The 6,525-nt window shown below is 44.1% G+C and overlaps 1 long non-coding RNA gene across 1 annotated transcript; it reads left to right on the forward strand.

Annotated features, from left to right (window-relative positions):
• Positions 1–526: 526 nt before the first annotated feature.
• Positions 527–1,692, forward strand: LOC118534295 (uncharacterized). The gene is made up of 2 exons (XR_013448495.1): positions 527–980; positions 1,638–1,692. It is a non-coding gene; the product is annotated as an uncharacterized LOC118534295 (long non-coding RNA).
• Positions 1,693–6,525: the final 4,833 nt, after the last annotated feature.

Genomic DNA, 6,525 nt, shown 5'->3' on the forward strand with positions numbered 1-6,525 from the left:
CTTGATCCCAGGTCTCTGGGATCATGACCCGAGCCGAAGGCAGACACCCAACGACTGAGCCACCCAGGCGCCCTGAAAATCAATCAATTTTAATGCAAAAATGCAAGATATATGTTTTGTCTGGATATGATTCTTTCAACAGGTGTCTCCTCTTACGGCGGTGTAAACTTGAGAGAAATAAAGAGTAATTTTTTGGTGTTGTTTTGGTCAGTGCCAAAACACTGTTGCCAGGTCGGGCAAACAGTGGGCAGGCTTTGCTGGGAGGCCAGAACTAGTTGGATGTGTGGATTTCATGGTGTGAAGGCCCCATGTTTTGAACGACGTCAGTCTGGCTGACAGTGCTCTAGGTGCTCGGCCCAGAGGGGCGGCTTGGGAAGCCACAGAAATGGACGTACTGACACTTCCCCTTCAGGACCTTTTAGCTTAGCTAAGTGTGAAAAAAGACATAAAGTGACAACAGCATTCTATAATAATAATAATAATAATAGCAGTAATCGTAATAATAATAAAAACAAAGTGTTGTCAGGTGGTCAGAGGGACCTTGACATTCACCCACGTTCTCTCTCGTGTTCCTTGTGTTTCTAATAACATTAGCAATGTATTCTAGTGGAAAGAGCCCCAGGCCAGGAATTAGGAAAGAAAGCAGGCTGCAATCTCTGACTTGCCGCTTAAATGGCCTGCTTTGGGGTAAACCACTTAAACTCTGAAAACTTGTATTCTGCACCCCACGCCTTCACAGTCTGATCGCCGGATTTCCTTCTACCGCCAAGTGCTGGGCCCTCAGCACTTACTTTGTCTTTTGCTCTTTGCTTCAGGACCAAGAGGATTTTCTGAAGAAGATTTCATTCTCCCCTTCATGGATGGTTTGGCCCAGCATCCAGCCAACCAGAGGAAGTGAATGGCCTGGGACTAATCGAGGATTTTCTTTTTTTTTTTCCAGGACAGGAAGGGGTGAGTCAGTAGGAGACTGAGAGGTGAGGGTGAGTCAACCTGTTTTAAGTTTGTCATCCCTGATGAAAAAAAAAAGATAGGGTCCTTGCTAGGATGTGAGTGCTAACACCCAGGGGAGATGGCTGCGTGTGTATCCAGCTGGTCCCAGGGTTGGGTGCTGGGAATCCATCTGCAGTGTTCTCTCCTATTCCACGTGGAGGCTAAGCGGTCAGGCAACCCGGAGATGCAACCACCACATCTCTTCTTACCCCCCCCCCCGCCCCGCCCCGCCCCATGGCTGTGTTGTAAGTGGACTGACTTCCTTAATCACCCTGCGCAGCGGCAAGAGTGAGGTGGGGCTACTGTCAGGCATGTTGATGGAGATTTGTCATCCTGAAACTTCACTTGGGACTATTCAGTGAGTGGAAATCCATAGTCAGAGATAAGGGGGGGCCTTTCAGACACTGATAGATCAAATTCACCCTCGAGGAGAGAAAAGGAAGGAACCAGATTACTGCTGCCTTGGGTTTCGTGCCAAGAGAGAAGGATGTGGAGGAAGGCTCGACTCTGGGGATTCCCTGGAGAGTAAGATAGTTTAGCTCATTTTTAAACGTTTCCTAAACAAGAGTTCCAAACAGATTTCCATACGTCCTAGCCGTTTGTTTCAAAAAGAAATATTCAACCCACTTGGAGCCCTTTCCTTTCAGGAATTCCCAGAAAATTTCCCGGTAGTGTCAATAAATGAAGTCTCTCCATCATCAAGAGCTCATCTTTTTTATTTGGGACCATCCAAGGAGTTGGAAAAAGGTTCGACACTGAGACGTAAGACCCCTTAATTTCTCAGACAAAGGACTCTGAGTCATTGATCTGAAAATACGTCTACACCAGCCTCCAGGGAGGGTGTGTGATAATAACCATTGATTACTTAGGAATCTGAGAGGAGGGTGTTTCAGGAAGCAGTGTGGGCTGAGCTCTTTGATCCTAACTTAACTCCAGGAAAAATAAACACATGCACTGAGTCATTTATCTTCAGGGTTGCTAATAAAGGTAGTGGGTTGCTGGCAGGAGTGTTTACCTTCTTATTTTTAAACTATGATGGCAGGAGGCAAGACAACTGACTTGACCACCAAAGCAACTGGGAAGAGTAGCCAGGTGGGGGACCACGAAGGACTCTATTGTAGGAGTAGTGTGCAAATACGGTGTAGCATGGTCTGGGATAGGGAAATTCAGAAATAACTTGAAAGTCCATTAATAGATTAATTAGGTAGATGATGGCACATCCTATGCCATGGAATATTGTGTGTCATGAGTCATCTTCCTGGAATACACTCTGCAGCGACAACTTGTCTGCATGCGATTTGTTATGATTTATTACAGAAGTGTTCCTACGAGAACGTAGGAAGAGGGAGGCAGGAGTGGGAAAGGGAAAGAAATCAAGTCAGGGAGTGACTTCAGACAAATCCCAGCACTCACCTGATCCCTGTGGGGGAGCTCTGGAGTATAAATTGTACCAAGTATAAATTGTACCAAATTGTACCAGAGGCAAGGGTCTGGGCTTTCATAATCCTACAGCCCCTCCTAGTTCTCCATGTTAACAGGCCAAATGGCTCCAGAAGCTCAAGGGCAGGCCCCAGAAAGGAGCTGCAGGTGCTTATACCTAAAGAGAAGCACACATAAGCCAGGGGATGGACACGCACTGAAATGGTGGAGGGATTGGAGGGTTTGGTTAGTGTCTGCTTTACTCTTCAATTATTGAAAAGAATGAAGTGCTAAGTCCTTCCATTGAAAGTTATTTATGGTAAACACTGACTGAAAAAGCAAGTTAAGAAGTAACATATTGCAGAGTGTTTCCTGGCACCAACCAATTCTCCAATACCAGCTGGGTATCCAGTGATTCAATCCAATTCTGGAGGGAGTGTTCTGTTCTGTCAGTGAAAGGGCTCAGTCCCACAGGAGCCCCCACTGCAGTCCCTGGTTGTCAGCTGTCCTTCTGGCTGACTGGCTACATATTGGGGCTCCCAGGACCCCCTCCTCAAGTTTACCAGTTTATTATAAAGGATACAGCTCAGGAGCAGACAAATGGAGGAGATGCCTAGGACAAGGGATGCAGGAAGGGGCATAGGAAGGGGCATAGTTCCCGCTCTGGGTGCACCACCCTCCCGGCACCTCTGCGTGCTCACCGACCTGGAAGCTCATCAAATCTCATGCAAGAGTTTTTATAGAGCTCAATCTCCAGCCCCCTCTCCCCTTCCCCGAGGTTGGTGGATGGAGCTGAAAGTTCCAGGTCCGTAATCACTTGGGACCAGCCCTATCCCGAAGCTATCTAGGGGCCCTACTTGTGTCACCTCGTTGGCATAAACTCAGGTGTGATCAAAAGAGGTACCTTATACATAATGAGGCGCTCCAATTGCTCAGGAAATTCCAAGGGTTTTAGGAGTTCTGTTCCAGGAACTGGGGACAAAGACCAAATAGATTGTTTATTATACTATACATATATATTTTGATATCATTTTTTTTAATAAAAAGAAATGTGTGTCTGTATGCATGTAAAGAAAAAAGTCTGGAAGGAACCAGATCCAACTGTTAATTGTGTTACCACATGAGGGACTAGGAAGTGGGGCTGGAGGGGTAGGAGGAGATGTTCAGATTTATGAGCAAGCATATTATGCTTTATAATAGGAAAAAAATAAAGCAATGTACAAGACCTCTGTCATGTGACAATAGCATGTGCCTCCGTAGTCCATGGGCATCTCTTTCTGCAGTTCTAAGAACCAGACAGGCTTACTGAGTGAAAGGGACATAGTGATTGCTTGGTGCATATAGTGATGTTTCCCTGCAATGAACAAAACTTTGAAGTCTACAATTACATACAATACTGGACTGGAAATTGTGGCTTCAGTGGTCTCCATTCCGGATGCCTGTTTGTCATTTTAGGCTTTCTTAGGAAAACATGTGTTTAGCCTGGTGCCTCTTCTTCATGCTTGAGTCCCTATCCATTGGATGTTCATTAGTTTAGCCTCTCCTCCCCATGGGGGTTCTGTCTGGGTGGAAAAACTACTCTAATACTCTGCCTTCAACCTGAATTGGTAGCCCTGCCAGACGCTTAATTTGTAGGTAAAATCAGCTCTCTTCCCCCTTGATGGTAGGTATTATAGATCCAGGTTGATATAAGCCCTTCCTCTGGCCAGTAAACAACCAAGAAGAACCATGAAAAGATCTGCAAAAGTGGTCACCAACATCCCTGTAATCACAAAGCCTGAAATAAAAGCTTGCGTATGGTGTTGTGTTAAGTTCTGGGCAAAGACAAAATGTGTGGAGAAGTCTCTTCACTTTGGAGCTGCAAAATTTGCATCAGACCAACTCTTGTTTCAATTTATCCACCCATCCTCCAGTCCATTCATTCATCCACCCAACCATCCACTCACCCACCAATCCACTCACTTACCCATTCATCCACTCACCCACCTATCTTCCCATCCATCTACATACCCATTCACCCACCTACTTATCTACCTGCCTATCCATCCATTCACCCATCCATCCATCCATCTACCCATCCATATTTCTAATAATTAATGAGGGACTCTCATGAGCCAGGCAATGAGGTAGGCATTATTCCTAGTCTTTGGCATTTATCTATTGCAAACACACTTAAAGCTCACCTCCAACTTTTACCTACAGCCTTTAGCATATATAAGAAACCATTTCAGGTCCTCTGACTGCTTCCCATTAGGGTTTGTTTTCTCCTAGCCCGGGGTTCATAGTTACTTCTGTCTCTCAGTAGTACTTTACCAGATAGCAACTATCATGTACTGAATGCTCATTACCTGTCAGGTACTTTGCAAAGCTCTCTGTACACCCACCTTATCTCCTTTAATCCTTACAGTGATCCTCAGAAGTGTGCATTATCTACATTTTCATCCTCTTTATTGTGAAATACAACATATATAAAAATGGTGCCCCCTAAATAAAGTATGACTCTATAATTTTTTTGAAAAGCAAAGTTGTATATATATAATGAGGTGAAAAAAAGAACATTGCCAGCACCCAGCACCTAGAAGCCCTCTGTGTGCCCCTCCTTCAGTGCTGCCCATTCCATACTTTCTAGAAGTCACCACTATCCTGATATATATGATGATGACCTCTACTTTAAAAAAAAATAGTTTTACCATGTAAGCATGCATCCCTAAACACTATAATTTGGTCCTGCTTGTTTTGTTAAACATAAATCATATTGTATGTTTTCTTTAGTGATTTTGTTTTTTCCCTTGAACATCAAATTTTTAGGATTCACACTTACTGTTACATTAGTTGTATCCAGTTCTCTTTCCCATTTAGTATTTTATTATGTGAATATAGCACCATTTATTTTCCAATCTACTGTTTTGGGACACTTGTGGTTTTCCAGTTTTTGGCAATTATTAAAAATGCTGCTGTGAACATTCTTGCACATGACTTTTGGTGAAAAGAGCCTGCATTTCAGTTGGATTTGCCAATAGGAGTGAAACTACTTGGTGGCTGGCATGTGTTGAATTTTGGTAGGTGATGCTAAACAGTTTTCCAAACTGGTTGTACTAATTTACACTTCCAGCCACGGTATACCAGTATGTTTGTGGTACTGCATCCAGTCTTTCTAAATCCAGCTTTTCTGATCGTTTGTAGTGATATCTCTTCTTGATTTTTAATTTGCATTCCATTCATACAAATTAGGTTGAATCCCTTTTTGTATATTTTTGGACATTTGTCTATCACCTTTTGTGAAGTACATTTTGAAGTCTTTGCCCCTCTTATCAGCTTTGTTGAAGTATAATCACCTTTTAATCCTTTAAATGCTATCTTTCAATATTTTCAATGTCATTTAACTCACCAAGCTTTTCCTTTATGGTTAGCACTTTTTGTGTCCTGCTTAGGAAATCTTTCCTTACCCTGAGGTCTTAAGAATCTTCTTGCTTGTTATTGTATCAGTCATGGCAGAGTTAGGAGACAGAAATGACACCATGTGCAACAGAGAGGATTTAATAAGGAGAAATGGTTACATGGATCTCAGAGCCTGAAGACAAAAAAGGAAGCTTACAGCAACAGGGAGATAATTGCTTCAGAAAACAGGTGGTGCCTCTAAGACGAGGGGAGCAAAGAGAAGAGCTGGTGTTACCAGACCCTGGAACTCAGAGAAGGGATCCCACAGCAGTCCGGGAGGCAGGTGCAGGTGCCATCCAGCTGCTGCTGCTAGCTCCCAGGGGGGCGTGGTGGGGTGGGCTGAGCTGGAGGCTTGAACCAGGTGCTGTGGGCATGAAGGGCTGCAGCTGGAGAGATGTGTGCAGAACAGCACGCAGAGCTGAAAGGAGGAAGACTCTTCAGTTTCTCCCGTCTCTCAGTCTCCCTCTTGCAGCCCCTAATGTAGAATCTAGCAGGAAACCAACTGGCAAAGGAGAAATGTAGAGTCCCAGCCCCTGAATCACCAAGCACAGAACAGAAGAGTAGATCTGGAGCTGAGAGACAATAGCTTAGTAACTGGCACAATAATCTTCTAGAAGTTTTATTATCTTGCCTTTTACATTTACCTTCAGTCCTCCTGGAATTGATTTTTGTGAATGG

This window comes from Halichoerus grypus, chromosome 6 (assembly GCF_964656455.1).
Source record: "Halichoerus grypus chromosome 6, mHalGry1.hap1.1, whole genome shotgun sequence".
Taxonomy (NCBI): domain Eukaryota; kingdom Metazoa; phylum Chordata; class Mammalia; order Carnivora; family Phocidae; genus Halichoerus; species Halichoerus grypus.